We start from the raw sequence: 13,741 nt of genomic DNA on the forward strand, positions 1-13,741 counted from the left end.
AGAAAAGCCATTGAATGACAATAAAGGTGAGCTCAAACTTTTGACTGGTAGTGTATATTATTATGTAATATTATAATAATATTTGAAAAACATAATATATAAAATCTAAAGCTTAAACTGTACCCCACGTATTAAAAGTCCCACATTACACAAAAAACGTATGTTGCAGGATTTGGCCTCTAGGGGGAGCTGCCGTGCTTCACTGACTCTTAACACATTTTCCTCGTACATGTATGTCTGTGGTACGTCCCTCCACTTCAATCTGACAACCAAAGCGACCAATCACATGTCAGAGTCTCATTACAGTAATTCCTCTAAGCCAATGAGAACCGGGTAAAAGATGTTTTTTGCACTGTAAAAGGGCGGGACTCCGCGATGATGGACACGTCTCTTTGAGCTCCGGCCAGACCGTCTGTGTGCGTGTGGACTGTAGTTGAGATTTTTTTTGGGGAGGCTGAAGCTGTGGGACGTGCATTTATCTCGCTGGAGCGGAACCGAGTGCGAGTCCACGTTTTGGGAGAGAAAACAAAAATCCCCTCCTTACTCATCTCTGGAGATTTAAACAGGTACGGGTTGATTTTTTCACCTCCTTTTAAAGTCACGTGATGGAGATATATAAATCGGCTGTCTCTTTTGGGTCTGCATCATGTTCTGGTTTTTGTGCCTTACATGTGGAGGTCACCTATGCTCAGCCTCCGCGAGTAGCTACTTTATTCATGAATGTGGTTTAACAGAAACGCCGCTTTGCACCGAAGCCCGTTATGAAGGAAATTAATTCATGCATTCGGCAGAAGGCGCTTCATGGCGCCTGCCTTCTTCCATGTTATCCCCCTGTTATCATCACCTTAACTCCCCCCCTCTCCACCACCCGCTTCCCGCTGCTTCTCCTTCAGGATGTGATTTACGTCGGTAGCGTAAAAACAGCTCGCGGGGATGTTTTTCTTTTTTTTCTTTTTTTTTTTTTTTTTTTTTTTTTTAGCTCAGGTGAATTTAGCTACGCTGATGTTTACAGGACGGAGTCGCTCCACAGGTAGAGGTTAGTTCAGATTAATCGTAGCGTTACCTTTGCGTCAGTTTTTAACGATAGTGTTTTTTTTTTTTTTTTTTTTTTTTAATGATGCGTTCAGAGACCGTTCAAACATTCGGCTCCGTTTTTGTGGGACAACTCACGTAGCAGCTTCCTGCCGCTGAGAAAACAAAGTAGTAGACCCCTGGTTGTTTACAAATCACGCTGCTCACTTTCTCTATTGCTTTGTTTTTTTCTTTTTATTTATTTTTTATGATATTTTTGTTTACAGTACCACTGCCTTGTTTTAATGGTAATTTATTAAACATGTGCTACATTTTTGGTAAGTGGTTTACAGACATAAACTGGTGGGGAATGCACTCCCATTTTTTGCTGCTCCTATGGGTTTAAATCCTTGTTCCCTTTGATGGTTCCTTGCATCCATAGCTTTATAGGCCAGGCACTTCCTATGTATTTTTTTGGGGCTCAGCTACTGTCAGGCAATCAGGACAGACACTGATCTGGGATTGTGCTGACTCGTGAAAAGTTTGTGCAAGTCCCGATACACCTATAGAATGTTTCAGGAATCCCTCGATTTAATCGAGCAATCAAATGTGCTACACTGGCCGTTGAGAAACCGCCCACTTATATCTTATATAAAAAGCCTGCTTTTGTCTCTATTAAAAGTGTGCAGGCTATGTTACCAAGTTAAAGGCTTTTTCCTACCAAGTGCTCCGGTCAACCCAACAGGCTAAGGGCGTTTTCACACCCGATAGTCCGGTAGACTCGGGTCGATTGGGGACCGAATTGCAAATTTTCTGCTGGTGCGGTTTGCTTTCATCGTTGGCGCTTTGTCAAACGAACCAAACCTCTTGAATCAATCAGGATGAGACCTGGGTTTTAGGTTTAGGAGTTCACTTTTTTTTGGTGACCTATTGCCCATTCACACCTCCACAAACGAAGCGAGCTTTCTGCGCAGACGACGAACCAGAGTGCGATTAAAAGTGGACTAAACAGGGCTGGTGTGAATGCACCCTTAAGAGAGAAAATAACCAACATCTCCATGCTTATCATGCCTGGCTGCAACATTGGGAGTGTTCACCTCCTAAAGCCTTTTTATCTGTGTTCTTTTGGATGTTATTTGTTGGCTAGTTATCATTTTTTTCAGAACCTGAAATTCTTTCCGTCGTGCTGTTCCTGCAACATAAAGCTGTTTTTTTTGTATGCGATGTCAGATAAAATGCCAGAGGGACAGGCGTTAAGCGCTCCCCCTCCCTCCCCCAAAACTCTTGCTGCTCACTGCCTGTCAGCTGGCTGAAAGAAAACCTGCTGCGCCTTTCCTATTCGTCAGATTCGACTGTAAATAATTGTCCAGAGTCTTGCTGTGGAGATAAAAGTAGCGCGACCTGTCCACTTTTTTTTTTTTTTGTTGATTTTATTAAGGCGATAGTAGTAAGCCACGAGCAGCATGTGTGGTAGACGGCTGACTGCAGGCTGGCTAAGCAAACAGATAGCCCGGCTACGCCCAGCTGTTTGTTTTGCCATACTTTTTACAACTCTTGATGGGAAAATGGTGCAAACGTATAACCGTCTGTGCAATAGGTGCCTAAAAAAATAAAAAAAAATCATTACTGACTGCAGCAGGTGGCAAAACTGTAGAAAAAAAGAAACGTTATTGATAACAGGATCAGAACTGCAAGTCAAGTTGCAAACGGTGAAAAATGTGACTGTGAATGGTTGAAATGCGACACATATGTGCCTCTTTATCATTTGAGTTAATTGCATTTCAAATTAAGGGTTGTATGATCAGTGGCGTTTTTTTTTGTTTTTTAAAGGCGTGCCTGTCACGTTTTTTGTTCTTTGGCTCAAAATGCTCTGGATCTCCCAGCTGTTGTTCTTCGTACGCGCTACACAGGTAACGTAACCCGAGGACTTAACAGACTAACGCCAGGACACGGGGCGGTTCCACTCGGTACTAAAGGTAACCCTGAAATCTGACTCTTAATTGTGGATTTCAGCGCGTCTTGTGAAGTTCTCCTCCCTTTGATCTGCACAACCCACCCAGGAGGAGCTCCATCGGTCTGTTATAAAGTGATTATCTGCTCTCCGAGTGAGAGGCAGCTGGATTCCTAATCAGCAAAGAGAGAGAATCCATCTTGGGTTTTATTCGCTTGTGCTTTTATGGCAGTCATGTGCGCCGGTCATTGTTGTTATATGGACAGGATTTCAGTCAGAGTGCAGATAACCATGTCAGCTCCCTAAGAGCTGCTATAGCTGCTTCTAGTATTGCCTGAAGAGGAGTGCTTTGGGTTTTCTCCCAGTTCGCTCTGCCAATTATTACTAACTGCTTTCATTATTAGTGGTTTAGTAGCTGTGTTGCTACAGATTAGAGACACTGATGGAGATATTGGTCAGGTCCGGAGCCTTTGGCCTCCTCCGTGCGTATAGATGTAGGGTCCAATTTGATGGTTGCATGCAGGTTCTTTTCAGACAAATTGCGGATCTTCTATTTTTTTAAATTTTCGTTCTAATGGTATGTTTTGTTTTGTTGCCGGCCACCATAAACGGGTCCCTTTCATAAGTATTATTTTACCAAATTTCAGCTACTTTTCCTGCCATTGCAAAGAAATAAAAGGCAAACAGACTAAAATCTTCATTTGTTTCTAGCGCTACAGGATAAGAGGAATGGTTGCCATGTTGTTGTTGAAAAATGCAATGATGATGGCACCAGATGTGACTGACCAACAGTTTCCCTCTATATGCTTTTTTATTTCTTCTATCCTCACAACATCTCCACCATTCCCCCGTAAGCTTTTAGCATCCTGGTCGCCAGAATCCTGATCCGATATGGGCACCAAGAGCAGGGAAAGTCTCTCCAGCTATATTGATTACATGCAGGATGTTAATGGGTGAAGCTAAGTGGGCATTGCAATGTTGTGCTTTAAAGAGTGCCACCAAAAACAACACAGAGAGGACTCGCGGCTGTCACTAAGCTCTGCTGTTTGGGAACATGAAGGTTTCTCGTGCACCTGCAGCGGCGAACCGAACAAGAACTTAGTGTCAGTGTACGTACGCATCTGTGAACAGCGATAAGGTGCCTAGCTTCCTTTGCTCTGATCTTAATTATTCACATGAAACAGCCTCAAGCTAAATTAACACATCAGTGGTACCGGAGAAAAATGCGCTTGCGTTCAAATGGGCTAGCTGTAGCGCCAAACAAGACGCAAGTAAGGGGATTTTACCAACAGCTGCAAATGCTGCATTCAGGTACAGCTGGGATACTAGGATGTTTATACATCAAAACAACTCTTAAGTGATTTAAATATGTGTTTTAATCTTAAATGTGGGTGCAGTCTAATTAAAGAAATCTAAAGGTCAACATGAACTGTTTTCAGGTAGTTATATTGTTGTATAATTTATCTATCCAGGCACTTACTATTGCCCCCTAATACTACTTAATTCATTGAAAAGATTCCAACCAAATCTTCACTTAGTTATAAAATTTCTTTTAGTGCATAACAAAATCCAATTAATTTCTGAAATTGAAAGATTCTTTGTTTTACCGCTGACCAAATAAAGAAAAAAACATTTTCTAGTTTTTTTTTCTTGCATAAAGCAATTCCAAAAACCCACCAAACAGTGACATTTGTGTACCATTACACTAATTAATAGATCTGAGCACTCCTTTGTGATTAAAATATTAGACACAATGAAAACGCAATGACGACTGGGGTTTAATGAAATGTGGGGTTCCAATTTCTAGTTTGTACTCAGCGGTGTTAACTTAGTAATCAAGAGTAGGATTGTATTGCAAGTAGGGCTGGGCGATATGGACCAAATATAATATCTCGATATTTTTAAGCTGAATGCCGTTAAACGATATTCATATCAATATGTTTTTTTCTTTTCATAAATGAACTATGAAAAGGCATCTCCGAATCAACGCCTTATCCCAAATTTCTCCCAGGCACATTTTTGAACAAATATGCAAAATGGCTGAAAAATGACCTACTGCAATACATAAAAGTATAAATATAACGCAAACGATATATTCTCATCTTGTATTCCTTTTAAAAACAATCTCGATATTTTAAAAATCTCGATATATTGCCCAGCCCTAATTGCAAGTCATCTTTTTTTAAATACAGGTAGGAATCAAAATAAAACGTGACAAACATCTAAAACTGACCTTTTTTTATGTTTTGTGTTGTAAAATGTTTAGTTAGGTGTAAGGTAGTGCTCAAAGCGAGCATGCCGTGTCTCTGGTTGTCAGGCCCCTCGCTGTGTGTATCGTTTATAACCCATCAGTGCCATGTTCACTCCCAGGACGTGCAGAACAGTGGCAGCTCTGTTCAAACCCACTAATGAGACGCCCTAATTGGTCGTTCTGCTGGGGAGAATGGGCTCATTAGCTATAGCTGAGAGCTTGCAACAAGTGCACGATTATGCCTAGTCTTCACATTATTTCTGATTTCATGTGGAAACTTTGCATCGTCTTCCATTTCTCAGTCGTGATTTCTTTGAACTCTTCCTGAGGAGCCATCCGCCGGACTCGGGTCGAGGCGAATTGTTGAAAGGGAAAGAAATTCTGCCATAATCTCCTCACTTTTTGCTTGGAGTGCAAGACATAGAGACGCAGGGGAATGAAGAAAAGCCCAAAGCTTAGAGTAGATGCGATGTGACAAAATGGGAAAGATAGGAACACATATGAGCTGGGAGGAAGTGAGTACGATTTAGACACAAGAGAAGAAAGGGACTGGGTCAAAGCGACGGAGAGAGTGAGAGATATTGCTTAACCATCCGGAAAGGCTCTGGGAACATCCCTCTGTGGGTGTTTGTGTGTTTTCATCCCAGCTCTGTAGCTTCAACAGAGGCCCAAGTTCTGCTCAGCACCACGCAGACAACCCGTCAGCGGAGGCTCCTGCTCACGTAACGGAGCTCAGGTTTGCGTTTTCCCTCTCCTCGGCGATGGCAGTGACATTAACACAGCAATTATCAAGGTGGACACATTCTACAGTGCGCTGCTCAGCCGTGACAGGGAAGTATCAGCCTCTGGGTGTTGCAGCTGCAGGGCGATGAGGCGCCACAGGAGCCCTCTGCACACAGAGGAGATCAGAGAAGGCCATGGATGAATGGAAACTGTAATGCAGTGTTCAGCTTATTACCGGGACGGCTGAGGCGGAGTGACCGATCAAGCGACTGAGGATACAGAAGTAAAAGGCAGGCCGGCCCGATTCTTTCAATAAAACTGTAACCGAATCTCAAATGGACATAAATCGGCGGGGCAGTTTAAAGTACGGTCTGATGAGGGAATAAAAGGGAACCATTATGTTCAGCGGTAAGATTTTAAGTCACTGAGGGGGCGAGAACGAGGGGGCAAAAAAAAAAAAAAAACGCCTTCCCCAGCGTGCATCCGTTTCTGAAAGAAATGATAGAGTAAAAAAAACGGAGGCCTGTTGCTCTGGCACAGATCCAGACGTAGTTAACAAGAGATTAATCAGCGTAGGGTCACATTCTCACAGGGAGAGGCTGAACAGGCCAGGCAGGGAGGCGTGGGGCAAAGCCTTCGTTTTTAAAAAGGTCAGGATGCAGCACGAGGAAACAGGGCGCTGGTGCACCCACTTATTTCACATTTCAGCCATATCATCAGTATGGGTTGCTAAAGTGTGGAAAATTAAGATGCCCGAATAGGGCGACACATTTTTTCAGGGGGTAGGTTTAAAGTACCAAAACTCTGGGTTTATTCATCAGTTTATAATAGGCAAACATTTAAGGTGTTGCTCACCCCAAAATCAGATAAATTGGGCCTAAGGGTGATACTTTAATGTTACTGCACTTTTTTCTTTAACATTTTTATGTGAACTTGTTTAGTTCTGCAGTATTTGTCTTCAAACCATCTTAGTGCTGCCCTCTTAGAGATGAACGGTGGATGTTGCGGTTTAATTTTCCTGTTTGTTAAAACGTTGTAGGCTTTTGTCACGGTAGCCCAGCGTTCGGGTACGAAAGCATCTCAGCCTGACACGCCATCGTGATCAGTCGGATATCAGTACGTGGAATCACAAACATTGAGAGCACTGATATTATATAGTGCTTAATAATAATAATTAAACTTTATTGATCTCACAATGGAGACACTTACCCTCGTCCTGACCAGAGCTCACTTAGGATGGTACTTTGCAGGACATACATCAGAAATTTAGGCATTAGGGTTGTCACGATGCAAAAATTTCAACTCTGTATTGACACTAAGAAAAATACTCAATATTTCATACCGCTTTGTAAAGTGCCCCAGCATTTTTTGAAGTCAGAGTAATTTCTGGTTAAGAGCAAGATTTGATTACTGTATTTTTCAGACTATAAGTTGCACTTTTTTTCATAGTTTGGTCGATCCTGCAACTTATATTCAGGTGCGACTTGTATATCGCAAGAGGGCTCGCCAGGCTTGTGAAAACTGTATGTTGTTTCGCTGTTTCAGTATGTATTCACGCAGAAGGGCTCGAAGCACCCAGACCGCGACAGAACCCCTTTTATTAGGCTGTCCGTGACGCTAGTGACAGCTAGCATTAGCGCTAGCTTAAAGGTCCGTTGTCCGGGCAGGTTACAGCTTCGCTGATGCACGTGAGCTTTATGTTAATGTGAAACATCTGTGTCGTACTGTTAGCTTAGCATATAGGATACTAGCAATACTAGTTATCTATATATTGTACTCATAGGACAAATCTATCAGTAAAATTCTGTTTATAATAGTATACATCTCTATATTTATTTAGTAAAAACCCATGTCCTGTAATTATGGAACCATTGTTTATCCTGCACTTGCTGCTATTGCACCTCTTGTTAGACCTCGTTGCCTTGTACCTGTACCTGTGTGATGACAATAAAGTTGAATCTAATCTAATTACGCTCATGATCTAATTTAGCCGTCATTTTGACAACTTTCAGTGAAGTAATTTCCCCCTGGGATCATTAAAGTAAGTCTGAGTCTGAGTAACGGCCCGTTAAATGCACTGGATTAAACCTTGCCGGTTGGAGTTGCTAATTTACCCCATTCATCCTCCCAAGTATATTACATGTTATTCGGCCGGTTGTGGATGCAATTGTATAATTTAATAAATTGGTTTACCAGATTAAATGACAGTTTTGGGTTGTGTGAAATAGATGTCTAAATAAATGCGTAAAGTCCGGTACGACTTATAGTGCGGTGTGACTTATATATATTTTTTTCCTCTTTATGACACAATTTTTGACTGATGCGACTTATATTCTGGAGCGATTTATAGTCCGAAAAATATGGGAATAAATGTAACGTTGGCTTTCTTAGTTAGGGTAAGACCATTTAGTATGGGGAAAACTCTGCCCTTGATGAGAGAAATGTATCATTTTAAATGTCGCTTTCCTGTTTGGCAAAAGATTAAAAAAAGATAAAACTGATAGTATAGCTATCAGCTGACTGTTTTGTAGAGGGGAGCATTGCGTGGTGCAGAACTGTGCATCTGGGAACCACGTGTTGACGGGGAGCACAAACTGACGGAAACCCGTCTCTGGGTTGTCCATTAAGCTAATATTTAAACAGATAGCGTTAGCTTATGATGCCCAGGTGTTTTACTACTACACTGTTAACGATATTTTTGAGTTTCTTTCAAAAATCTGTGTCGTAGCGTTAGCTTGTAGCGGTAGCGTAGCATGTGCATCTGTTCAACATTTAGTTTTTTTTTTCGCCTGCCTCATAGGGAAAGTTTCTATGAATAACGCTTGTGTTTGTTTGTCTCGTTAATAAAGAGGATGGCATATGTTCTTCTGGCTGAACTCGACATGTTAGCAGAGTTTAAACTTCCTGCTGCAGCACATTGATGGGATTAGTAGCTGCAGGGAGGCTGCGGTGGGAAGAAGCGTGACAATTTGGGCAAATGTGACCGGCTCAGTTTGTCGACTATGACGCAGTTAAGTGTCTTAGAATAATTACATTTTTTAGTATTGATTATATCGAGGCATTCATTATTTTGATAACCTCAATAGGCATTTGTTATGATAAACCACTTGAAATTTTCCACAGTGGGCTGTTGGAGACTGGGTATCAATTGATATTTTGTTCTGAACGACATACAAAAAAAGTAGCGACAAAATATCCTTGTGTTCATTACCCAACTGAATTAATACATTACTTTAATTAGAAGTAGTTCATCATTATACTCGTATGTAACCATATTGATCAGTTCCATTTTAACATTTGATTAACAAAAAAAAAAAAGAGTTCGGTGTCAGAAAATGCCACGTAAGCGTTTGACAAATCGGCACCATGGGAGGCGGGATTGGACGAAGAAGAAAGGATACTGAGAGTAAACGAAATGTCCCGGTCAATAAGGTTGAGTGGAAGCGCAGCCCTGCCAACTAGTTCTCATTAGCAGCGAGTGAGATGCTCTGAAGTTAGTGAAACATTTTGGAGAGAGTTTAAAGAACTCTGTGAACTCTGTGTTTGTATTGGGGGTGGGGGGGACTAGAAGCACTCTGCTGTTCAGGTCAAATTATTTGTGGCAGGAAGTGGCGGCAAGAAGCCCTAAATTTGACCAAATGTTCTCACTGTGTGTCAGGGGATCAAACGTGTTACCCAGCTCTTAGTTTAATAACTAAGAGCTGGATTGTAGAAAATGCATAAATGCTTTGAAATTAAAGTTTGCCTTTGGTAATATTTTAAAAAATCTCTCATTTTGTCTGGAGGACCAGAAGGGGGTATCTTCCTGTTTCCTGGTTAGGGGTCAGAGGTCACTGGCCTGGGATTATCTGATACCAGACGCCTAAATAATTAGTCTGGTGTGAAATTCTGGCCACGGCAAACATTTTTCACAGAACGACGCCGCGGCGTCCTTGGAAGTGACCGAGGGAACAGTGGAGCGGTGTAGAAAAGAGGACATCTTGCTGTGGTCGCCAGGGAAACTTCTAATTTTAGAGTTCAGGGTTTAGGATGGAGAGCTAATGAATGACTGGCAGCAATGAGTTGGTGATGTGTGGCTGTGTTAGAGCCTTGCACACGTATCCTCACCCCTTAAGCTCTTTCCCGTTTTGCCACATTAAAACCACAAACCTTAATGTATTTTGTTAGAATTTGATTTGAGAGACCAGCACAAAGCAGTGCATCATTTTAAAGCAGATGGGTAATGCTTTGTAGAACCACACAGGGCAAGCGTTATTACAATAGGATGTCCTGTGGGTATCTGTGTACTAGGGCTGTGCATAAAAATCGATATAAAGATTAATATCGATATTTTTAAAAACGATTTAATATCGATATTCTGGCTTTCAATATCGATATACCTCCCAACCTCTAGGGGGCGTTATTACAGCGCAACCATTACAGTTCACAGCGAAGGAGAGCAAGTGAGACGAATTTCTGGAACGGCCGACAGGATTTTAGAAGCTCCTTTGTCCCTAAAATCTGATGTTTGGGCACATTTTTGGTTTCTGTGACACGTTAAATGCATTGAAGCAAATGCACTTTATTTTCCTGTTAATATGTCTGTGATCAATAAATAGAACATAAGCATAATATTTGGCTGATTTTGGTGATTGAATCACTGAGCATTAATTCAAAGTAATAAATATCGATATTGGAATCAAAGCAAGCTGAGCTATGTATCGAGAATCGTATCGAATCGGCTCATCCTAGTTGATACCCAGCCCTACTGTATACTAGGTCTCACCCTGCAGACTGAGGGTTTTACTAATTCTGCTTTGATGTTTATATACAATTCCCATCCATTCTGGCTGATCTTGAGCTATTTTGCAGTTTGTCGGAACGAGGCTTCAACTTCGACTTGAACACTGCAAAAATCAGAACTAAAAATAAGTAAAAACTTCTTGAAATTAGTGTGTTTGTCCTTGATTTGAGCAGGTAAATAAGATTATCTGCCAACGGAATGAGTATTTTTACTCCTAAAATAAGATAATTAGACATCCTGCACTTGAAATAAGATGATGGAGATGAGTTATTAATATTTTAATTGCAAAATTCTTATTCTAATGGCAAATCATCTTATTTACCTGCTCAAATCAAGGATAAATGCACTAATTTCAAGAAAAGTTTAGTTATTTTTAGTTCCTGTGATGTGTACAGGATGGCTGTTTTCTGCCACTCGTGGTGTTTGCATGTCCAAAAAAAGGTCAAGAGATCTAAACTCTGAATTTAGCTCCATCACCTCTGAGCTGCTTTCCTGACTCTGCTGCAGAAAGCCACCCCCACATGATGCTACTACCGCCACCGTCTTCCACCGATGGGATGATGCGTTCAGGGAAGTGCAGCGTTGATTAAAATGTAGGTTAAAAAAAAAGAAGAAATACAGGGATTTGTTGTCGTAATGTGGCAAAGCCTTAAAAAAAAGAGGATTCCTTCTGTAGTCAACGAAACAATGAGCCAATAAAGCATCCTGATTAGCGCTTCTGCTAATTCTAGGAGATGCAGTGTCTGCAGAGCGTGCACCAGTTTGTCGTGCGAGCCAAGCGAAACGATCACTTGTTTTGGCGAAAAGCACCTGTGATTACCGGCTGCCATCAGACGTTAACCCACCACAGCGTCACCACACCCACCGCCGCAGAGCGAGCCGTGCAGGTTCACCCCAAGCTTCAAAGCGCCTCTCCTTCCCCTCCTCTACTTTTTTCTTTTTTTTTTTTTGTGTCTTGCAGCTCAGTCCCCTTCCTGCTTTCTTGCTCTCTTCTCCTGCGTTTCCTTTATTCCGGGATATCAGTAAATTATGACCCCTCTCGTGTGCACTAACGTGACCCGCCCCCGTTCTTTGTCTCTCCTACACACACGCTCGGTCTCACGTTCACGCAGACAGGCCGTGTGCGCCTGACTGCTTTAATCGCTGAAAAGGGGGAGTTTAGCGCTTAACAATAGTAGTTATGAGCTGACCTATTATTCTCACACACACACACACACACTCCCCCAGACACAGAGAGGGACACGTCACCCAACACCATTACATACGTAAAATCAGTTTAGCTCTTTGTGGATGAACCTAATTTAATGGACTTTTTCTCTCTTAGCTTTCAGACACATTGACACATAGCAATACGTTGTCTTCCTATTACAGCACGGTAGGTGCCAGTGAACGCACCACGTGTTTTGCGGTGCAGCTGTGAGGTGCCAGCAGTGACATAGCAACCAGAGTAATTGCATGGTAAACATCCTCAAATAATCATGTTTTTTTTTTTTTTTTTTATTACTTTTATTAGAAAACTCAAGGAGGACTCTGTGGAGCAGTTTTCTACCTGCCTGCCTTGTTTCCTGTCAGCGGTCAAAGCCAAGTGGAGATGGAAGCAAAGCAGGGCGCTAGCAGAGAGGGCGCCTGACAGACACACACACAAAGACACACACACACACACACACACACACACACACACACACACACACACACACACACACACACACACACACAGGGATTATCCTTTGTGTAATCCTCGGTTTGAGGGTCAGAGTGCTGCGTAAAGAGACAGGCATGTCCCAAATTTTCACACCGGCACCGTTCCTAAGTATCTTTTTATTGCGTGTATATGTGTGGGAGGACGTGTGTGTGTGTGTGTGTGTGTGTGTGTTTTGGGAGGTTTGGATCAAAAACCTGTAATTCTGAAAGTATGGCATTAAATGTGTTTCAGTGTGTTGAAATGCATCTGCTCCTGTTGGTGCAGATCTCTCCGCGCCGTTGCGTGACAGATGGAGAGATCATGCAAAGAGAACAGCGCAGAATCGGTTTCCATGCGCGCTTATTTTTCGCAACTGTGCCTGGGGTGGCCGTCGGCCGCTGATGCAACGTTTTGGAAAGCGGCGGCCTGTTGCCTCAACGTCCAGCGATTTGGACGTCCCCTCTGCGGTCTGCTGGAGTTGATTATGACTTCATTAGATTCAGCTGGACGAGGGCCCGCCTTTTTCCAATTCTTTGTTGTTGTTTTTTTAGGTTGTACTCTGTGAAAATTTATGAGAGACAACTTTACAGAGGTGAGATGTTCAAACAAAGAATCTGACTTTGGAGGCGCAATCCCAGTTTGATGTCCTGAAAACACCCTCCAAACTTTGTTTACCTACTTATCCTACTTAGTTAAAATTTGAAGTGCTAATCCACTTTAATGATTTAATTTGATGAGATTTAAAGTACAACAAATGTATGCAAACATTTTCATGTAGTTTCACAAATGAATGCATTCATAATTGTCACCTGCTACATAATAACCTCCTGGGAAACCCCCCCCCCAAAAAAAAAAAAACATTTGCAATACCAGACTAGAAGCAATCCTCGAGCGCAGCCATTATTAACTGAACTGTAAGCCTGAAAGTGACATGACCTGCACCAATGAGAGCGTAAACACATCATACCGCCAGCTGTCAGTCGACATGCCATCTTGCTGCTTGTTGTCGCACGGGCATTTTGAAAAAGGACTTCGCTTTGCATACATGTGGCTTATTTTTGCAACCATAATGCCTTGGATCGATTGCATGATTGTATGCCGGGGCCTGGTGCAGTTGGTACTTCCCAATTCCAAGTATTCTCGTGAGATTTCAGTGAAGGCGCATAAAAATCGATATACCTCCTAACCCCTAGGGGGCGTTATAACAACGCACCATTACTGTTCACCGCGAGAAGATGCAGGTGAGACGAATTTGCGAGTTGGCCGACAGGATTTCAGAAGCGCCTTCGTCCCTAAAATCAGACATTTGGGCACATTTTTGGTTTCTGTGATACATTAAAT

At 42.2% G+C, this 13,741-nt stretch overlaps 1 protein-coding gene across 13 annotated transcripts in view; it reads left to right on the forward strand.

Annotated features, from left to right (window-relative positions):
* The first annotated feature begins 381 nt into the window (after window positions 1–381).
* epb41l2 (erythrocyte membrane protein band 4.1 like 2) overlaps window positions 382–13,741 on the forward strand; it is a 60,848-nt gene continuing 47,488 nt past the window's right edge. For 12 of the 13 annotated variants that reach the window (XM_012879024.3, XM_021324766.2, XM_021324769.2 and 9 more), the window contains exon 1: window positions 386–566. The gene's annotated coding sequence lies outside the window, so the exon portion shown is untranslated. Of the gene's footprint in view, window positions 567–13,741 lie in introns of all 13 variants that reach the window. The other variant, XM_012879034.3, reaches the window with a different exon arrangement.

The sequence above is a fragment of the Fundulus heteroclitus genome, chromosome 15 (genome assembly GCF_011125445.2).
Source record: "Fundulus heteroclitus isolate FHET01 chromosome 15, MU-UCD_Fhet_4.1, whole genome shotgun sequence".
In the NCBI taxonomy this organism is placed as follows: Eukaryota; Metazoa; Chordata; class Actinopteri; order Cyprinodontiformes; family Fundulidae; genus Fundulus; species Fundulus heteroclitus.